Here is a 22,373-nt window from a genome sequence, read left to right as displayed (position 1 = left end):
AGTGTTCCCACTCCTTTCTACCTATAAACAGACTTTCACTTTATACAGATTCTTAGTGCTTTTTATCTGCTAGATTGAAATGCTGCTGGTTCAAATCAATTTTTGCTCAAAACACTCTTAAAATTTTTAATATGCCTCAGTTTACCATTTAAAATCCTTTTGCTGTTTCCAAAACGACAGACATTTGGCTTCACACAGAGGTCACACTGAAATACGGTTTTCCACTTTTCTCTGAAAGTTTTAGGTTGTCAGATGTGAGACAGAAAGCTGGGTGCCCCTCCCTTTCTGCAGCCTCGGGGTGCCCTGCCGACATGCATGATTTTTCCAGGCAAAGAATAACAAGCTCTGCTGAAAGTGACAAGACCTTTCAGAAAAGTGGACGTACCCGTCAGTCAAACCACAGAGCTGTGTGTGGTGCTCTGGTTCATTAGAGACCAGGCTGGTTTTACCTCTCAAAGTCTCAGTAAATACAGGCTACGTGCCCAGCTACCTGCTACTGGAGAACAGAACACATGTGTATGGTCTGAAAGTCCCACGAGCTGGAAATGAAAGAACTTCTTACTCATTGGGTTTTATTCCATGTTTGCTTAAAAAAAATTATTTTATTTATTCTTGGCTGAGTCTTCATTGCTGCACGAGGGCTTTCTCTAGTTGTGGATGAGCGGGGGCCACTCTCTAGCGTCTGGGCACCAGCTTCTAATCGTGGAGCACAGGCTCTAGGGTGGGCACATGGGCTCTGCAGTTGTGGTTGAATGGGCCTAGTTACTCCGCGGCATGTGGAATCTTCCCTGAGCATGGACTGAACCAGCGTCCCTTGCATGGTGAGGCAGATTCTTAACCACTGTACCACCAGGAAGGCCTCTGTGTTTGCTTTTGCATCGTAATGTATTAGCAGCACAAACAGAATCCTGTGTACAAAATGACAAAACTGTATGCCCTGCTTCGGCTAAAACTTTTCTTTGTGTTTAAGCTTTGGAAAGCCCTACTGAACTGTAGCCAACGCTATAAGGAAAGTGGGTGTCAGCGCCTAAGTTTCTTCCTTAGTTCTTCTCCCAAACATTGAAGAGCATTCCAGCCACGACCAGCCCATGGTCAGTTGACGCTAACTCCATGGGGAGTAGGGGAATTTGGGGCAACCAGAAGAGGAGGGAAGGGTGCTGACCTCATACACATTGAGAGCCGCATAAAGAAGTACAGGCTAGGGACTCCCCTGGTGGTCCCGTGGCTAAGACTCCACACTCCTAAAGGCAGGGGGCCCAGGTTCCATCCCTGGTCAGGGAACTAGATCCCTTGTGCCACAACTAAGACCTGGTGAAGTCAAATAAATAAATAATTAAAAAAAAAAAAAGTACAGGCTAGGAAAAGCATCGGAAAATTTTGAAAAACGAATGTATTACATTTCCTGATAGTGTCAAATTGAATGATTCAGTAAAATAAAAAGTGGTTTCCTTTCCTAGTTCTCACTTAGTATTCTAATTCCTGCCCTAGAAGGCCACTACGGCCATCTTACCCAAGAGAAGAAAATCCTTCAAGGACTAAGATTACAGGACAGTGTAAACGGGAAAGTGTTAGGAAACAGACACCGAGGCAGGGGTGGAGGGCGGTGGAGTTCCCAGGGTGATGAGAATGTTAGGAACACACAGAAGAGAGCAGAGCCCTGTTGCCAGAAAGAGCCCTGGGATGGGTCCCCTCGACTTGCTCACCATGTTGTATAACTAACATAAGAAAGAACTCACGCCTTGGGGCCCTGATGCATGCAATGCCATCTAGAAGATGGAGCCTAAATGCTCTGAGGCTGAACCCCCAAACTGGACTGGATCGGTACTTGAATCTGAACTCTACAACTGTAACTGCTCAGGATGCCTCGGGGTCCCCTCGGGGGTCCAGACCTGGATGCTGGAGTCAGGATGTGGCCGGGCAGGCCTGTGGGTATCCGAGTGTATTCCCCGCACCAGTGCCTTTTCCTCCGCAGTTCCTCTAAAACCAACACCCTTATTTTCAGGAGTAACAGCCTACGAGGTTGGGGAACACGGGCAGAGGCTATCAACATTCAGCATGCTCTTAGGTATCTCATGACATTTTCATGGTTGAGGCTGGTCTGCGTGGGCTCACAACTGTACGAGTGGCATTTTAAACGTAGATTTATGAGGAGATGCATAGTGGGGGAAATTTGGTCAACGGTGGATGTTGGCTTCTGCTCACAGCGTCACTGGCTTCCCAGGCGGTGCTAGTGGCAAAGAACCCGCCTGCCAATGTAGGGGACGCAAGAGACGCGGGTTTGATCCCTGGGTTGGGAAGATCCCCTCGAGGAGGAAATGGCAACCCACTCCAGTATTCTTGCCTGGAGAATACCATGGGCAGAGGAGCCTGGTGGGCTACAGTCCATGGGATCACAAAGAGTCGGACACGACTGAAGTGACTTAGCATGCACTGATGTTAGCTTCAAGGGAAAATTTTAGGGGTAGGATTCCCGGTTGACAGACTTTGGCCATTTGGATAAGGACATCCATGGCATATTGATGGAAATATGTGTGTCTCACAACATTTGGTGGAAAGGGATGTCTCTATATAAGATGACAGGGTTATGACCCAAAGTGATACCAAGGGGCTGAAATGATGGCCTGGATCTGACTAGAGAAGTTGAGCAGACATGAGTGCTTACTTTCTATAGCTGGACATGCCACCCTCCCCCCATCACCATCAACATCAAGTTGGACAGGACACACCTAACGACAGCACAGACCCCCTCCTTCTTCCCTCCTCGACCCCAGCGCAACAGGAGGAGGGCATTTTAATCATGAGCACTCTAGGAGTTAGGGGTGCGATGGGGTTGAGTCAGGGAAAGGACGGGGTGCCGATTCTAGCCCAGGAGGTGGTTTATGAGACTGTCCGTATAGTGGTCAGAATAAGCCCAGAGAGGTGCTAAATTCAGGATGGATCATTCTGAACCAGGCAGCAATAATCAGTTAGGGTGTGTCCAGTGGAGGCCACCACTCTTGAAGCCATGTCTCCTATGACAGAGACGAAGGAACCGCAGAGGTCTACTACCTGATGTTTGGATCATGGACTGCTTCCCAGCTGGTTCAGTTCAGTCACTCAGTCGTGTCCGACTCTTTGTGACCCCATGGACGGCAGTACGCCAGGCTTCTTGTCCATCACCAACTCCCAGAGCTCACTCAAACTCATGTCCATTGAGTCGGTGATGCCATGCAATGATCTCATCCTCTGTCATCCCCTTCTCCTCCCTCCTTCAATCTTTCCCAGGTGGTACTATTGGTAAAGAACCCACCTGCCGATACAGGTGATTTAAGAGATGCAGGTGCAGTCCCTGGGTTGGGAAGATCCCTTGGAGTAGGAAATGCAACCCACTCCAGTATTCTTGCCTAGAGAATCCCCACAGACAGAGGAGCCCAGTGGGCTACAGTTCATAGGGTTGCAAAGATTCGGACGTGACTGAAGTGACTTAGTACACACGTAGCACTGTAACTGAAGCCTCAGCCCCGTGTGGACTATGAGTTACTCCCGATTACTCTGGTCTAAACTATTTCAAGCGCGAAGCGAAGCGAGGGTAGAGCTGATGTGAAGAAGGCGCTGAGCTCGCATCTGTCGCCAATTTACCTAAATCAAGTGACTTCGGGGACTCAGGCGGGGTTTACAGGTCTGTTGATTTTCCTTTTCCTTTGAACGAAGGACTGGGGCTTCGCTGTGAGGTGTTTGCTCAGGGGGGCCTTCATTTCAGCTCCGACTGTGCGAGCTGCGTGCAGTCGCCCAGCGGGGCACCTCTCTTATGCCATCATTACCTCTCCTCTCCTGGAGGCCTGTACCTCCCGACAGCGCTTCTGTCTCCACTTCAAAAGGTGCAAATTACAGCGGCCGCGGCACCTTGAGAAAACCCATTTTCCCAGCACTGGAGTCATTTTCTCTCGGTATCACTCTGCGTGCTTTGTTGCAGAGATGGTCGGAGCTTAAAGTATTTTATGGGGCAATGGCATTCATCTCTCTTCTAAGATATGTTATTGTGAACCCTAGGCATCTTGGGAAAACGGAACCAGCCTGGAAGAGCTGGGTTTTTTTTCTAGATAACTGAGGATTTAACTCTTCTGGCATGAGCACACTGCAGGTTTCTCACGGAATTATGTATCTCGAAGGCTTTCTTAGCTCCAGGATACCTGAAAACAGGGCCGTATTCTAAATTTCAGAGCCTTTGGGCACTTTGGCCTGCCCGACCCAGGGATCGAACAATGTCTCCTGCATTGGAGGTGGATTCTTTACCACTGGGCCATCGGGAAAGCCTTAGAAAAATATCCAACCAGTATTTTAGGTCTGTGATGGTAAAAAGGTGGATATGTTAATATAATATGAAAGTGAAAGTGAAAGTCGCTCAGTCATGTTTGACCCTTACCGTCCATGGAATTCTCCAGGCCAGAATACTGGAGTGGGCAGCCTTTCCCTTCTCCAGGGGATCTCCCCAACCCAGGGATGGAGCCCAGGTCTCCTGTGTTGCAGTTGGATTCTAAACCAGCTGAACCACAAAGGAAGTCCTATTTATAATATATTCACTCATTTTCTTTCCCCGAAAAGTTCATTTTTTTTTCCTTCTGATTTTAAAATTCAAACATTTGCATGAGTCCCTAAAAGTATTAATACTCTGGCTCCAGGAACTACAGTTACTGGGCCTAATGGGTATGTCAGCCTCTGCAGAACATGTCTGGTGACATTTCTTGGTGGCTTGGGCTGATCTGGGGACACTGTTTATCATGCCATGGGGACAGCTGTGAAGCAACCCTGGATGGTGCATTTTTGAATAAAGGTCTGAAGCTACCTTTCTTTTTGGTCACTGGTCTCTTTATGATCAAGGTGGAGTAAGAACCATTTCACTACACTCTGGCATGGCTGCCTTCATGCAGGAGTCACTAGAAATCAAAAACCATTCATTGCTTGCTCCCTCCTGAACATCATCTTTATCTCCACCAGCATTTTAAAAATCGTGAAGCATTTTAAAAATAATAAAAGACTCATCTTCTTCAAAAAATGACATTTCTTTAGCCATGATGCTATCTATTTTTCACACATCTTTTCCTCAATGTTTGGTCCTGGGCAAGATTCCCTGGAAAGGTTGTGCATTTAATTTTACTGCAAGATTGAGATGAAAGTCTTATACAGATCAACTTTCTCATGGAATCTTCACTCACTTGTTCATTCATACAGGATTTATGGAATAATGACTGTAGCGACTCAGTACTGAGAAAGAGTTTTGCCTTTGAGGACTATCATTTACTTGCATATTATATGGTGTATTCTGACAACATGCTGAACAGTAATATTATTTGTTGTATGAATTAATGACTGAATGAGTAAGTGAAAGATGAAAGGGCTACATCTTTAGGGGCTTCCATGTGGCTCAGCAGTAAAGAATCCACTTGCCAATACAGGAGACACAGGTTTGATCTCTGGGTTGGGAAGATCCCCTGGAGGAGGGCATGGCAACCCACTCCAGTATTCTTGCCTGGAGAATCCTATGGACAGAGGAGCCTGGTGGGCTATAGGCCATGCAGTTGCAAAGAGAAGGACATGGCTGAGCGACTAAAAAACAACAAAATGTCTTTAGGGTGAGCTCAAAAACCAAGTTAGTAATAAGCAAAACAAATAGGAACGCGATGGGGTGATGGGAGGAGATATCATTTTAGACAGGGCATTTGGGGAGGCCACCGCTGAGATTACACTTGAGCTATGACTCATCTTAAACGAGGATGCTAGAGTCTTTATCCAGGGGACATGCACTCCAGGCAAAGGAATGGCCCTGAGACAACACATGCATGTGTGAAGGCTGAAACTAGGGGCTGGCCTGAGGCTGGATCCTGCTTGCCCAGGTGCAGACTGGCTGACTTCCAAGCTTCCTGTGAGAGCTCTGCAGCAGTGTGGCACATGAGCTCTGCGGAGTCCTTGTGAGCACCCCCGTGTCTGCTGGCTGAGGTGGCACTGTGGACCCTCTGCCTGCACACAGCCAGATGCTGGATGGATGGGTGGGCCCACAGGGGCCTGGGGCTGGGCTTGGGCACTTTAGGACAGGAGGGAAGTGGTGGCGAGATGGTGACCTTTAGGAACCCACAGCATAACAGCCCCAAAGCTCAGCACCTCCACAGATACTAGCATGGTGATCAGACCAGATCAGCCCCCAGAGCAAAGACCTGTTAGGATGCTGTTGTGGGTTGTGTCCCCTAAAAAGATACACTGAATTTCCATCTCCTGGAAACCTGGTCTTTGCAGATGTCATCAAGATAAGATGAGGCTACACTGGATTGGGGGGTGGGCCCTGCTCCAATGCCCAATAGTTTGGCCACCTGATGGGAAGAACTGACTCACTGGAAAAGACCTTGATGCTGGGAAAGATTGAAGGTGGGAGGAGAAGGGGACAACTGAGAATGAGATGGTTGGACGGCATCACCGACTCAATGGACATGAGTTTGAGCAAGCTTCAGGAGTTGGTGATGGACAGGGAAGCCTGGTGAGCTGCAGTCCATGAGGTCCTGAAGAGTTGGATACGACTTGGTGACTGAACAGACACTTAATCATACGTCCTCTTTGGACATACCAATGTTTAGTTGAACCAAGGAATACTTACTAATACTTCTTGCTGAACAGTCCTGTGTTGGCACCATGAGTCAGAGACAAACAGCACACCACAATCCCCTGCAGAGACCTCACTGTCGAGAACAAACACCAGCCAAGGCCAAATGAGACACAGGCCATGATGCACATTCAGATGCATAAAACCTACAGATCTAGATGGGGGTAAAAAGGGTCAAGGGTAGCCCACAGGAAGGGACAGCTGGAAAGAGCACTGGACAGGAGTAGGCTGAAAAGGAGGGGAGAGAAGGGGATGTGTAGATCCTGCAACAAGGAAACCAGTGGGGCACGAACAGGGCAGTGCCACAGAGTGGGCTGGAGAAGGCTGAAAGCCCTCCTGCAGAAGACGGGTGGGCTTCATGTTTCAGATCAGTTTCTATTTGATTGGGTTAGCATGGGAGCATCTCTTAAAGGTCTTCTTTTTAAAAAAGTTGTGGTGCAACACACATCACCCAGAATTTACAAGCACGGAGCAGTGCAATCAAGGCTGTGTATAAGTCAAGTCTAACTGGCATTGGTGGAGGAGATAGACTGGAGAAGACTCAGGAAGTGGAAACTGGAGGAGGAGACCGTCACAGCCATCCTAGGTGAGGGGTGGGGAGGGTCTGACGGGAAGGAAGATGGAGTGGAGCCAGGAGAGGCTTCGTATATAAAATAGAGGCTTCTAAAACTGTGCTTTTCATCTGCGAGGGTGTGGCAAATAGGAAGAAACGCAGATAAACATCAGGCAAAGACAAAGATAGGAAAGTGAATATAATACAGAATGTGTGTGTGTGTTCAACTGTGTCCAGATCTTTTCGACTCGATGGACTGTAGTTCACAAGCTCCTCTGTCCATGGCATTTCCCAGGCGAGAATACTGGAGGAAGTTGCCATTTCCTTCTTTAGGGGATCTTCCCAACCCAGCGAGTGAAGCTGCATCTCCTGCATTGGCAGGCAGAGTCTTTTATCACTAGCGCTACCTGGGATGCCCATAATAAAGGATCAGGGATCGAACCTGGGTCCCTGCATTGCAGGCAGATTGTTCACCATCTGAGTCACCAGGGAAGCCCATAATAAAGGATACTGATCGTTAAATAGGCAAAAACACCGGCATTTTCTCCAGGGGGCTCTGTTGTTCGAGCGTTCACGTCTTGGATCTTGGTTAAACCAGAATTCAGTCCAGAGGTGTCTGACGCCCAGGAGCCATCCCTTGGCAGCGTGGCCATCAGGGAACCAGAACTTCCCATCTGCATTATTTGTTTTGATGACACACCCCTGGTGACTGTTACTATCTGTGAGTTTATGGGCTGCAGAAAGCACATGACATATTTTTACATGCTATAATTCTCTTAAGTTCTAGTTATTTAGGGTGATTTTATAAGAGTGAGTGAATGGAAAGGTCACACATGCCAAGTGAAATGGAAAAAAGTGCAAACTGAACAAAACGATGCTGTGTTTTAGACAGAAAAATGTTTAAAAAGTGAATGTTGTGAATACTAGTAAAATGCAAATGTCATTACATTCTGTGTGCCTGCCACCACACAGGGGCATCACTCTCCTTTCAAAATGAAATCCTAGTGGTAGGTATGAATAGTTCCAGTTTATAGATCAGAAAACCAAGTCCATTAAGTAACTTGTCACATGGCTTATCCATGCAGAGCCAGTGTTCTTGATACTCAGTTCTGGTTTGCTGAGACCTAAGTTGCCATGGAAATGAAAATGTTCACTCAGATGATGGGGATTCAGGAAGCACATGGCGTGGCTCTCCTTAGTGATACAGACAGTCCTTTGCTGGATTCTGTTCCCCTCTAACTGTACGCTATATTACTTTCTTTCCAAATTCCATGAATTTTTTTTTTTCTGGAGGGAAAGAACTCCAGAGAAATCGATGTTGATTCACAGCACAGGGGATCCATCATGTTTGAGCAGAGTATTTATTGCTAGCGCTCACATATGGGGACTCCACTCTGCCTCATTTCATAGGCTGCCTCCCAGGTCTGGAGTCTTTGAATAACTGGAAGCAGATTGATAAAGAGACTGAAAACAGGCTTGCTTCCCAGTAAAGAAAGAGCCCTGGCCCAGGATCATATGAAATCACAGATATTAAGTGTATAAATTAACTTGGCAAACTATGAACGCTTAGAGAGGAACAGAGAAAAAGACGCCAACTGAAATACTTTTGTAATTAACTCTCTTAATGCTATTAATACTGAAAGAACAATGAGAGGATCTGGGCACCGAGTGTCTGTAGGAGCAGCTGGAGGCTGATGTATGGAGAAAGTGGGTCTGGTACTGTCTACGTCTGGAGCATCGTTGCCCACCCTCAGGACCAGAATGACAACATCAGCCAAACTTCCATCTTTCAGTGAGTGCACTGCTTTACATCCATCTCATTTAAGGGCAAGCTTTCCTTTGTTTAATCTATTCGGTAGTTTGGGAGGGTTTGTTTTGTCAGTAATACCACTCCTTTCTCTGCATCAGGGTGGGTCTGAACTCTCCATGTTTGCCTGGGGCCAGGGCATCCCAGGGAGTCCAGGGAAAGAGTTTCTATGTCCAAAGGCACACCTAAATGGGGAGTGTGGATTTCTCACCAGTCAAGCAGGCTGCTGCTGCTTCTGGGACCTCAAGCATTGGAATGAAAGGGACACAGGGCAAAAGCTGGGCTCTGTTCAGAACCTGTGTGTTTCTGACTTTGAAGGAGCAGTGTAAGGAGCTGCTTAGAGGGGAGAGGTGACTCAGGAGTGAGAAAGCACTCCCTTGGGTAGATTCCCCTCCGCTCCCTGCCCAGCATCCCCAGCAGAGGCTGCCAACCCTTTTCCTTTGGGCTCCTGGGGGGCTCCAAAAAGGCCTGAGGGGGGTCTCGATCTTCACCCTCAGCACGCCTGGGATGGGACCAGCAGCTTGAAGGCTGCCCCAGACAGTTTCCTGGGTCAGTCCAGGAATGCATCTAAACCCTAACAGAGCTGGATAACTTGGCCCATGTCCATGATTTTTCTACAGAAACAGTTCAGAGAACTGAAGATTGCCTTGCTTATCAAGAGGAGCCAGAAAAATGCAATGGGAAAGAAATTCTTGGAATTAGGATTTGCTTCAAAATCCTGAATGCTGGTGTTTGTTTGACAGGCTTAAAACTGGGCCTCTTCAGTTTATCAGGAACCACAATGGACTCCTTGATCACTCCTCGCCACCTGCTAAGGCTCGCCACGGAGCGCTTTCATTTCCAGGGTTTGTCTGACTTTGCAAGTTGTGCAAGCTTGCGATGTGCCGTACAACTCTGTTATTCAGAGATGTGCATTTGGTTTTTCTCAAAATAACATGAATTTAAGGCTAAAAGTTAATTTCCTGGCTAAACTTTAGTCCTCATACAGGAAGCTTTTGATAATAGCTCTGCTCATTATGACTGTACTCAAACCAAAATCCTTGGTAATAAAAATGCCAGAAGCTAGAGACAGGCACACAAATACTAAAGGAATATAAAAGTGGATTCTTTTTTTGGTTTGCTTTTTATCTTCTGAATCAAACTTTCTGAGTTTGATTCAAACTTTTGAATCAAACTTTGCATGCAGTAAATGCACCTATTTTAAGTGTAGACTTTTGATGAATTTTGCCAAATGTATACTTCTATGTAACAGCCATCATGATAAAAACACGTGTGCTTAAATTGAAAGTTTGTGCAAATTCTCATTTTTGCTTTCCAACTATTTGTGTGTGTGTGTGTGAAAACTCATCCCTGAAAACGAAGGTACTTAATTAAAAGAACTTTCACTCTGGTTGAAGACTCTTGAGAATAATTCTATTTGAGATTTTCAATAGCAGTGCCATTTGTATAAGAACATTTGTAGGACAATAGCTGATCGCTGAAGAATTGATGTTTTTGAACTGTGGTGTTGGAGAAGACTCTTGAGAGTCCCTTGGACTGCAAGGAGATCAAACCAGTCAATCCTAAAGGAAATCAGTCCTGAACATTCATTGGAAGGACTGATGCTGAAGCTGAAACTCCAATTCTTTGGCCACCTGATGTGAAGAGCTAACTCATTTGAAAAGACCCTGATGCTGGGAAAGATTGAAGGCAGGAGGAGAAGGGGACAACAGAGGATGAGATGGTTGCATGGCATCACCGACTCAATGGACATGAGTTTGAGTAAGCTCTGGGAGTTGGTGATGGACAGGGAAGCTTGGTGTGCTGCAGTCCATGGGGTCGAAAAGAGTCGGACACGACCGAGTGACTGAGTGAACTGAATATGGCATTGTGTGTGACATCTTATCAGATGATGTTGATTAGTAGGAGAGTTTTTGCCACTTAAGCCTTTTTTCTATTTTTTTTTCCCCAGAGACAAAAGGGAGTGCTTTATAGAGGGTGGAGCAGCAGGCGGCCCTTAATTTCCAGGTTCCGGGTGTACGCATCATTTCAGAAGCCATAGTTTTGCATAATCACGAAGCCGTGATGTGGGAAAATCATATTTGTAGTGTCTTTACTAAAATCCTCATTGGCTGTCTCTTCTGTTTCACTTTCTCCCACACCACACATAGCATTCTGAGGGCAACATGCAGTGGGGGTTCTCAGAGAAACCATGTGTTAACTAAAGGACTTGGAAATGGCCCTGAACAACCCCTGCTGACCAGTGGGGTCTGAGAGCACGCCCCAGGGCTCTCCCTAGAGGTCTTTATTTGTATTTGCATTCACAATTAATGGAACTATCTTGGGACCACATTTCAGCTAAATTGAGCTATAATCCTTCAGAGTCACTTTCATCTGCCAATGGAATCTGGCCAGTTATGCTCTGAAGGTAACTGATATCATGGCTTGAGAGACAGGGCAGGCGGCTTTGGAGACAGGTCAAGGCGGGAACTGGTTCTAAGAGAGATGCTGGTGAGGAGACCAAACCATACATGGTCACCTGTGACACAGGAAAAAGCCTAGGATCAAGGGACCCCCTCGTGCACGTTGCTCTCCCAAGCCTAGAAGAACATCCAGTATGTGCTAGGAACTCAGAACATATCGATGGACTAAACAAACAGATAAAGCCACAAGCACTGGGATCCATATTTCCAGTTTTTTTTTCCCTCCAGTTCTGGGATCTAGTATAAAAGGTCTCGGGGCATCTCAATCAGAGTTCAGAGGTGAGAGGGCTCTTTCTATATTATTGGCCAGCTAGCTGTAGAATAAAAGTCTGAGTTTAGAGCATGTGCTGCTCACAGGGAGATTTTAAAGAACATCTTATCTACTAAGGCTTATTTAGTAGACTTGATTGCAAGCTGGAATCAAGATTGCTGGGAGAAATATCAATAACCTCAGATATGTGGATGACACCACCCTTATGGCAGAAACTGAAGAACTAAAGACCCTCTTGATGAAAGTGAAAGAGGAGAGTGAAAAAGTTGGCTTAAAACTTAACATGCAGAAAACTAAGATCATGGCATTCAGTCCCATCACTTTATGGCAAATAGATGGGGAAACAGTGGAAACAGTGGCAGACTTTATTTTGGGGGTTCCAAACTCACTGCAGATGGTGACTGCAGCCATGAAATTAAAAAGACACTTGGTCCTTGGAAGAAAAGTTATGACCAATCTAGACAGCTTATTAAAAAGCAGAGACATTACTTTGCCAACAAAGGTCTGTCTAGTCAAAGCTATGGTTTTTCCAGTAGACATGTATGGATGTGAAAGTTGGACTATAAAGAAAGCTGAGCACTAAAGAATTGATGCTTTTGAACTGTGGTGTTGGAGAAGACTCTTGAGAGTCCCTTGGACAGCAAGGAGATCCAACCAGTTCATCCTAAAGGAAATCAGTCCTGAATATTCATTGGAAGGACTGAAGCTGAAATTCCAATACTTTGGCCAATGATGTGAAGAACTGACTCATTTGAAAAGACCCTGATGCTGGGAAAGATTGAAGGTGGGAGGAAAAGGGGACGACAGAGGATGAGATTGTTGGATGGCATCACTGACTCGATGGACATGGGTTTGAGTGGACTCTGGGAGTTGGTGATGGACAGGGAGGCCTGGTGTGCTGCGGTCTACGGAGTGGCAAAGAGTCGGACACAACTGAGTGACTGAACTGAAGGCTTATTTAACAGAACCATGCTGACAAATGTCCATATAGTCAAAGCTAAGGTTTTTCCAGTAGTCATGTATGGATGTGAGAGTTGGACCACAAAGAAAGCTGAACACTGAAGAATTGATGCTTTTGAACTGTGGTGTTGGAGAAGAGTCTTGAGAGGATGAGATGGTTGGATGGCATCATGGACTCAACATATATGAGTTTGAGCAAGCTCTGGGAGATGGTGAAGGACAGGGAAGCCCGGCATGCTGCAGCCCATGAGATTGCAGAGTCCAACAGGACTTAGGGACTGAGCAACAACGACAACAATGGAACACGTTACTGTGAGGAGAGCCCTTACAGAGGTGGACTTGGTCTGTTGCTTAGAGCCCCGCTAATCATTTATGATGTCACTAGGAAATGTTGGTTTTGAAAATAAGACAATCTCTGAAAAGAATTTAGCTGAAGTGGTCACAGATGTCCATTTCCAGAGGCAGCGCATTTATCCCAGTGAATATGACTAGGTTTGTTGGAGAACAAATCGACCAACTAGTTGAACAGATACTATACCCTGTGTATTACCTACAGCCCAATCATCACATCAAGAGGAGTTAATAAAACTTAATTCTCATTTCTCCCCCTTTTCTGTGCAGATTTCATATTGTCATGCAAGAAAGGAAAGTAAGACTAGTTGTTTTGGAATTAGAGCGCTGGGCTGGAGTTCTCCCGTGCATAGTCTGGGACCTTAAACAAAGGTTATTTAGCCTCTTTGAGCCTCAGTTTCAACACCCGAATTAAGGGTTTGAGGCTCTCTTTTTCTGCATTCCCTGAACTGAATCCATCAGCAGGTACTGTCAGCTGCCCATCAAAAATACAGCAAGAACCTGCCCATTTTGGTCCATCTTTATGAACTATCATCCAGTTCAAGCCACCATCTCTCTCACTTGGAGTCCTGCAGCTGCCTCCCATCTGGTTTCCTTGCCTCTACTCACTCTCAGTCCATTACACAGTGGCCAAATGAGATTTTAAAACCCTCCACTAACTTCCCATGGAATACACAAGAAAATCCCTGTTTCCTGCCCAGGCCCACGAGGCCCTCTATAATCTGTCTGCTCCCTCTGCTCTGGCCCCAGCTTCTACTTTTATCCTCCTGGTCACCCGGTCAGCCACACCTGGCTTCCTTCTGTTTAGGAGACCAGCAGCCTTGTCTGGCCCCAGGGCCTTTGCTCCTGCTGTTCCTATTAGCTGGACATGCTTTCCTTAGATCTGGCTCCTTCAAGTCCTCCTTTGAGAGTCCTTTCTAAAGATCTCACCTCCTCCTTGATGAGACTGTATCATATTACAGGTTTCATTTTCTTCATAGTGTTTATCAGTGAGTTAAAGAATTTATGTATTTTTTAAGTTCTTGCTTGCTGTTTCCCCCCCCCCCCGCCTTTCATCAGAAAGTCAGCTCCCTGAAAGCAGGAATTGCATTTTTACTCACTGATGGGTCCCAGCACTTCTTTGGAAGGCACCAGTAAAAGAGGGGCGAGGCAAATGGGGCTTCCCTGGTGGCTCAGTGGTAAAGAACCCGCCTGCCAATGCAGGAGACGAGGGTTCAATCCCTGGTCTGGGAAGATCCCACGTGCTGCGGAGCAACTAAGCCCGTGTGCAACAAATACTGAGCCCTTGTGAACCACAAGAGAAACCACTGCAATGAGAAGCCGGCACACGCCCTGCTCACCACAACTAGGAGAAGGGGGTGATAGAGGATGAGATGGTTGCATGGCATCACTGACTCAATGGACGTGAGCTCGAGCAAACTCTGGGAGATGGAGAAGGACAGGGAAGCCTGGCATGCTTGCAGTCCATGGGGTTGCAGAGTCGGACACGACTTGGTGACTGAAAACCACCACCACGACTAGAGAAGCGTCTGAGCAGCAACAAAGGCCCAGCACAGACATAAATAAACAAATAAAATTATTTTTAAAAAAAGAAGGATGAATGGATGAGGATGAAACATACTATCTATTTCCAGGTGCTGACGTGAGGCTTAAATGTGCAGGGTTAAGGGTTGTTGGACTTTCTCAGTCCTCTTTTGAGCCTCTAATTAAAAAGTATTACACTGACATTCAGAAATTTAGATCAGAATCAGATGAAAAATCTCACATCATATTAGTTTACCTGCCCGGTATCTGTGTGATTGGAGCTGTTCATGCTTATTGAAATGAAATCATCCATCAACGAGTAAGGGTTCATTATTTGTTTGTTTTATGGGGCATGGCTAGGGTCTGAAAGACAGGGAGTCTGTACCTTTGCCTTGAGGGTGCGAACAAATGACGTGTGCCTGGCTGGCTCGTCCTTCTCACCCCCTGCAGTGTTATTACCCGTGATCTTCTGACCCACTCTGCAGTCATCTCCTCCGCTGGGGCCTTGCCTCTCTTACAGGGAGATAAATCCGTAAGTACAGGAAAACACTCTCGGTACTCATTTTGAATCACAAGAGATACAGAATTAAACTGAACGATGGATCATTGCTCAGTATGATTTCTATGTGTCCTGCAAATATATCCACTAATAAGGTGGAAGTAAGCAAAGGGACAGGGAAGCCTGGTATGCTGCAGTCAATGGGGGTCGCAGAGAGTCAGGCACGACTGAGCGACTGAACACCAACAACAAAGGTAGGGGAATACATTATTTTAGGGAAAATACCGAGTTACTAATTATACGACTATCCCAGCAAATGTAAAGAGCGGGCTGCTGTCGCAGAGGGCTGTCTGTCCACTGTTTTCTGATCACAGGGCTGGGCTGCCTGGAACAATGTCACAGGCCTGTGCTGGGGGCCCACGCGGGACAGATCAGTGGCTTGAATCCATGAGGTGGGTGGGGGTGGCTGGGAGCAGAGCTTTCTCTTTGTCTGATCCCACTGCCAGAGAAGAGACCATCTTACTTCACATGCTCAGAGGGGAAAGGGAAAGAACTGCAGTTGAAAAAAAAAAATTTCAGATTTAAGCAGCCAAAGAGTTTTTGCAAGAAAACACCACTGAGGGATTTTCCCAAGTTCACCCAGACACAGATGCACTGAGTAACGTAGGAAAAAAAAGTTGGGGTTGGAGTTTGAATGAATGAAGGCTCCAGAATATTTGTGGCAAGCAGCTCTGGGCTGTGAAAATTTCACCAAGGTCAGCACGCCTGGCTTACCAGGGGGGGTCCGGGCGGCATCCACCACCCACCATTAACAGACAGAGTGACACACTTGCTTCAAGTTCTGTTGCCGACTTTGTGTTCCTGTTGCTCTTCACGTTGTGTCCGATCTTCTTGCCTTCCTCTTCTGAGTCACCCCGTGTCGTGAGCTCCACCTCCTGATCTGAGTTTCATATGTTGAGGATCCCAGGATTATTTAAGACTACAATCATCACATCATGTAAACGTGACCTGGAAAGACCTAATTAATTTCCTTTGTGTGACTGTGTCAAACAACCCAACAACTGATTCGTGGAGTAAAAAAGTATGCTACCTGTACATTTTTCAAATAGCTATTGGTATAGGTGGCACCCAGGGTGGGAAAACATAATGTATTGTGTTTAATTCGCATTTAATTCTAGTCTGACCACTTCAACCCACATTCCAAATAATATGGGTTCATCTGTGTGTAGTTTTGCTGTCATTATTTTCTGTTGAAAGTCTTATGGAGACAGCTTTCCTGGAAAGTTGATTTTTCTCTTTGTCATCTTTGGGGGAGAAAACTGGGGAAACACTATCAGGCTCCTTTTTCTGTAAGCCTGGAGCCTATAAATGAAAGGTGACCATCTGGTTATTACTGGATTTTTATAGACAATTATTCCCTGGGAATCAGACTTTCTTCATAAAAATGCATTTTTAATCATAAATGTTACATGCTACAAGGGTAATCATTCTTTTTGTTTTTATCATAATTTCTTACATTTCACATTAAAAAGAAAGGAACTCAAATTTCCAGGTATTCTGAAAATATTAACATTCTAAAGAAGTAGGGAAAAGAGAGGGCTTCCCAGGTGGCGCTGGTGGTAAAGAATCTGCCTGCAGTGCAGGAGACGTGGGTTCAATCCCAAGATCCTCTGGAGAAGGAAAAGCAATCCACTCCAATATTCTTGTCTGGAAAATCCCATGGACAGAGGAGGCTGGTGGGCTACATGTGGTCGCAAAAGAGTCGGACATGACGGAAGTGACTTAGCATAGCACAGGCAAAAGAGAAACAGGAATGCCTGAGAAAAGCATATACAAGCTACATTTTCTGTTGTTTCACTTTTTCGAAGTAAAACAGTCACTGGATCCTCAGAGTTCAGGTTGGACCCAGGGCCTCACTGTGAACAGGAGGATGAGTCCCCTTGGGCAGAGCTTGAAGGTTAGCGCTCAAAGGATTTCAAACACCGGAAAAGTGTCAAACTCTAAATTACTTTCCTGGAGAAGGGAAAGGCTACCCACTCCAATATTCTGGCCTCGAGAATTCCATGGACTGTACAGTCCATGGGGCCGCAAAGACTCAGACACGACTGAGCGACTTTTTCACTTCACTAAGTTACCAAAGGGGCAGGTGGCAGACAGAGGGGAGCCACTTCAGAGGGATGGGAGGGACTTGCTCAGTGAACAGGCGCCTCAGAGACCCCAAAGCCCCTTCGCAGAAGGGGAGCCAGGCGCGCACGGCAGTGCTTCGATCAGACGTCAGACCAGGCAGGAAGAGGCTCCATTGGAACAGAAGGAACATGCTGAGGTTTAACACAGACTGGTGATGTCCAGATGGAGCAGAAGCCAGCTGGCTCGGCTCTGACAGCTCCCTCTCTGTTGTCCAGCTTCTCTGGAAGCGTGTCCAGCAACACTGAGTTTGGTCCCCCACCCAGGTCACAGGTGCTGGCTCTGGGCTCCAGCCATCCTCCTCCCCCAGATGGAAATCTGCCGCCCAGGACCCAGCAGTTCTAACTTCACCCTCAATGCATGCGTCAAGCTCTCCTTCTCCACATGAGCGCCCAACAGCAAGTTAAAGGCTGTGACCTCCCCACGTGCCCTCTCCTTCAGCTAAATGCCCCCATTCTCGCTGCTGTTCTCTGGGTGTTACCCTTTGCTGCCACTTGCTGGCTTGTCAAAGTCACCTTCATGATGTGGTTCCTCAAACTGGATGGCATGCCGGATGAGAATGCCCAGGGAGAGCCCAGCCACCCAGATGCTGTGTGTTTGCCATGACCACAGATTTGCGTCTGTCTACAATGCGGGAGACCTGAGTTCGATCCCTGGGTCGGGAAGATCCGCTGGAGAAGGAAATGGCAATGCACTCCAGTACTAGTGCCTGGAAAATCCCATGGACAGAGGAGCCTGGTAGCTACAGTCTATGGGGTCGCAAAGAGTCGGACACGAATGAAGTGACTTAGTATGCACACACGAGCTTGTATTTAACTTTCATGTTATTGGTTTGGGCTCAGATTTATAGCCACTTAATCAATGAGGATAACTTACAGTTATTATAACTTTCGTGCCATGCAAAGACTTTCAAATTACGCTACTAGAATCAACTCTGATTTTCTTATTTACCGTATCGGCTCACCCTCCTAACTTTTCATCATCTGGCAAATCTGATTCACAGGCATGGCAACAACTGTCACTGATAAACAGGCTGAACAGCAAGCAACAAAAGGCCTGGCCCTGTGAAATACGCCTTCCTCCACGCGCCCCCTCTTCCCATCGCCTTCTAAGAAGAGAGAGAGACAAGGGGCATCACCAGGATTCCATCTGCAAGATGACTGCAAAGAATGAAAAGTGCAACAAAGAGGAAGCTAGCACCGTCTGGGCTGGTCGAGCAGCTTTACAGAGACGCCTGTCAGGGGACTCTGAGACAGCAGGGAGTGCAGCGCACCCCGGAGACCAGGACACGCGCCAATAAAGGAATCGATGGACTTCCTGCTTTGTTCCAAAGAGAATTTCAGGCAATCAATTTCCGACTCGGTTTTGTTCTCCTAGCTCTCGGCTAATTCATAATTTGCTTCTGAGTCACCGACACTGACTAAGCACCTCATACGATGCTTGGCACATCACCCACGTGTTAATGAACAGTGGGTGAATATGTGAAAAAACATACCGCATCCAGTGCCTGCTAAAATCAAGAAACGTCATGTCAAAACCGAGGCGTTACAGGCCCTGCCCTGGGCCACCATGCACCCTGGGCACTCCCAGGGGTATAATTAGCTTGCCATCCATTGGCTGAGGCCCCGCTAAGACAGCCCTCGGGCTAGTCTCAGTTTCTAATATAGAAGCAACAATTCCACTCAGACAGAACATCACTGAGTTACAGATCTTTAGTCTCTAGGATCTCTTTTTCATTAATCTCAGAACAAAAGAAATACGGTTAGCTTGGTAGAGCTTGATTCTGGGGTAACTCATGTTGGGTTTTATCAATCGTATTCTTCTCTAAATCCTCACATATCACCTGTTGAGTAACCCATCCTGGAATTTTGGCTGTCATCATTTCACTGGCCTAGGCATTGTGGAAACTACTTTTAAAAAAGCTATTTTTGGAAAGCTGGTGTTTTCTTGCCCTGTTTCAGCACCTCTCCAGACTGACCAAGTTCCTCCACAATTATTGAGTGATTGGTGGTGGTGGTGGTTTAGTCGCTCAGCCGTGTCCTATTCTTGTGACCCCATGGACTGTAGCCCACCAGGCTCCTCTGTCCCTAGGCTCTTCCAGGCAAGAATACTGGAGTGGGCTGCTACTCCTTTCTCCAGGGGATCTTCCCAACCCAGGGATCAGCCTTTGACTCCTGCATCATAGGCAGATTCTTTACCGCTGAGCCATCAGGGAAGCCCCGCTGGGTGATGATGTTTACAAATACTTTCAGCATTCTGGGGTGATAATCTGTAAGCACCTGGGGAAATGAATTCTGTAATTAGATTGATTAACTACTGATTGAGGGAGCAACTACCATGTATCAGGAGCTAATCAAATAGGAGAACGAGAAGTGGACGAGGGAAAAGATGGAAAGGAGTAAGACGTGGTTCCTGTCCTGAAGATGGACAGACGGGCCAGACACTGAGACACACACGAGATGCGTGGCAGATGCTGAAATGATCTAGTCTGAGAAGTGCTGGGCCAGGAACGGGTACCAAGCGCTCCCTACCAAGTGAGGGCAGTGAAAGACAAGCAGAGCTCACAGGTCCTCGTGGACGAGTGACAGGTCCTGGGCTGCAGGATGGAGGCTCTGGTAGAGGCTGGTCCACAGGGCACTTAGGAAACTGGGGCCCTACAGGTGCTCAATCCTGGAGGGACGCCGCCGACTTTGTGCTGCAGAGACGCGCCTTTCTTTGCTCTGTGAGGCCTGAACTGGAGATGAGGTCAGTGGGCCTGAAGCTGGAAAGAATGGTGGGTGGGGAGGGGGTTTTCTCATTCTCTCCTTTTCCAGATGGAATTTTCCTTTGCCCCATTGAGAATGTTTTCTTGTTTTCCAACGTTTCCATTGTAAAGAAATTCAGTCTAGGGTCCTGTGAGCAGGTTTACCTTAATGAGGTTTAGGGTTAGCATTAAAAATTTTTTTTTTATTAAAAAGTTTTTTTAATTGGACTACAGTTGATTTACGATGTTGTATGTTTCAGGCGTATAGTGAAGTGAATCAGTTATAGGTGTACACATATCTACTCTTTTTTTAAAGATTCTTTTCCCATAAAGGCCATTACAGGGTACTAAGTGGATTTTCCTGTGCTATATAGTAGGTCCTTATTAGTCATCTATTTTTGTATATAGTAGTTTGCATATGTCAATCCCAATCTCCCAATTTATTCCCCCTCTTACATATCCCCTGGTAAACATAAGTTTGTTTTCTGTATCTGTGACTCTACTGTTTTGTAATTAAGTTCATTTGCACCTTTTTTTTAGATTCCACACATAAGCGATACTACCATCTGTCTTTCTGCGTCTATGACAATGTCTAGGTCCATCTATGCTGCTGCAAATGGCATTATTTTGTTCCTTTTTGTGATTGAATAACATTAGGATAAGCATTTTAACTGAAATAGTTTTCATTTCTAAAAGTGCTCACTTTAACGGTTACACTGTTCTGCTTTCCTCCAATATCGCAAAATATTGACCAAGGTTTCGGTTTATTTAGAGACTAGTCTTCTTCTGGCTGCAGTTAAGGTCAGGGGTGAGGTGTAATTTAGTCCCTGCCCAAATTGTCGCCAGTTCCAATGAGTAAAAGATGGACTAGCTAGCGATGTAAAAAAAAAATGCATTTGGACTACAATTATTTGTAAAAGCCGTATAAAGACTGAACTCTGTGTGCAGGAGAATTTAGAAGAGATGGAGATTTTAAAAGGAAGAATGGTTGATGATGGAGGCTGTTCCCTAAATCCTCCCGTTAACACAACCGTTTCTGGCCAGCCAGAACCCTTCCAGGATAAAGTATAAGGAGAAAATATTGGAAATACTGGAAATTAGAAAAACAGGAAACATACTAGCTTTGGACTAGCCTCACTCACTCCCTCAGATTATACAGACAGAAATCAGAGGCCAGTTTTCAGGAATATAGGCTTTTCAGTGATGAAAGTAGCTAGATGATGATCATTTCTGATTTTTTATTGAGGACAGACCTTGCATCTATTGTCCTGTTGAAAGGTGGATGGAGGGTTGGGTTTGATTTAGGGAGAGGAAGAAGGGAACATTTTTCTGCCCCAACAAAGACATGATAAACTATTGCAGCAGAACAGTTCAAGAGCCACTGGAAAGGTTTCTCCATGGGGGACCCAACGTCTCGGCATAAATAGCTCAGGGCTTGGTTGATTAAAAACATAAAACACTCATCCCCTTCAGATGCACTCAATTTCTGCTGAATCAATGCCCTGCTCTTCTTCCAGTTCTGCTAGACAGAACACAGAGGTCCCTGGAGGGGAGAAGAGCCCTCTTCTGGGCATTTGGAGGTACTGCTCTTTCTTCTTCCCATCCGTCCCAAACTCGCCCAGGAAAGTCAGACACTGGTGCAAAAGTGGAGTATGGGGAGAGTCAGCGATTAGCTGTCAGTGTACCGAGGTTTCCTATAATCCCAGTGCATTTTGTTTAAGCTGTCGTATACCCTTCACTGGGGCTTCCCTTGTAGCTCAGTTGGTGAAGAATCTGCCTGCAATGCAGGAGACCTGGGTTCGATTCCTGGGTTGGGAAGATCCCCTGGAGGAGGAAATGGCAACCCACTCCAGTATTCTTGCCTGGAGAATCCCATGGACAGAGGAGCCTGGCAGGCTGTAATCCATGGGGTCGCAAAGAGTCGGACACGACTGAGCGACTAAATCACACCCTTCACTAGTGACAGAATATTATGGCCACACTCATTTATCTGTCCTAAGAAGGCTGTGTGTGGGCTTCCTGCTAGCGGGAAAGAATCTGCCCACTGATGCAGGAGACACAAGAGACATGGGTTCTATCGCTGGCTTGGGAAGATGCCATGGAGAAGGATGTGGCATCCCGCTCCAGTATTCTTGCCTGGAAAATTCCATGGGCAAAGGAGCCAGGTGGGCTACAGTCCATTAGGGTTGCAAAGAGTTGGACACGACTGAGCAACTGAGCATGCACAAACATAAGAAGTCTATATAAATTATGTGTAGGTTAAAGCGATAGGGCCATACAGAAAGGCCCTGGACTTAGGAGTCAGACAGACCTGGCCCCCCATGTAGGCGGTGAGTGATACCAGGTTAGTAACTTCATCTTTCTGAAGCCTCAGTTTTCTGATCTGTAAGG

General features: G+C 46.3%; 1 protein-coding gene and 1 long non-coding RNA gene across 2 annotated transcripts in view; one reads left to right on the top strand and one right to left on the bottom strand.

The window, feature by feature from the left end:
- The window catches only part of CNTNAP2 (contactin associated protein 2), a 2,308,807-nt gene that overhangs the window by 51,809 nt on the left and 2,234,625 nt on the right, over positions 1-22,373 (bottom strand). The gene's annotated exons all lie outside the window — the stretch shown is intronic.
- Positions 3,345-9,820, top strand: LOC123334845. The gene is made up of 3 exons (XR_006552998.2): positions 3,345-3,658; positions 8,825-8,973; positions 9,609-9,820. It is a non-coding gene; the product is annotated as an uncharacterized LOC123334845 (long non-coding RNA).

The sequence above is a fragment of the Bubalus bubalis genome, chromosome 8 (assembly GCF_019923935.1).
Source record: "Bubalus bubalis isolate 160015118507 breed Murrah chromosome 8, NDDB_SH_1, whole genome shotgun sequence".
Classification (NCBI taxonomy): Eukaryota; Metazoa; Chordata; class Mammalia; order Artiodactyla; family Bovidae; genus Bubalus; species Bubalus bubalis.
This window is presented reverse-complemented; position numbering and strand designations above follow the sequence as displayed.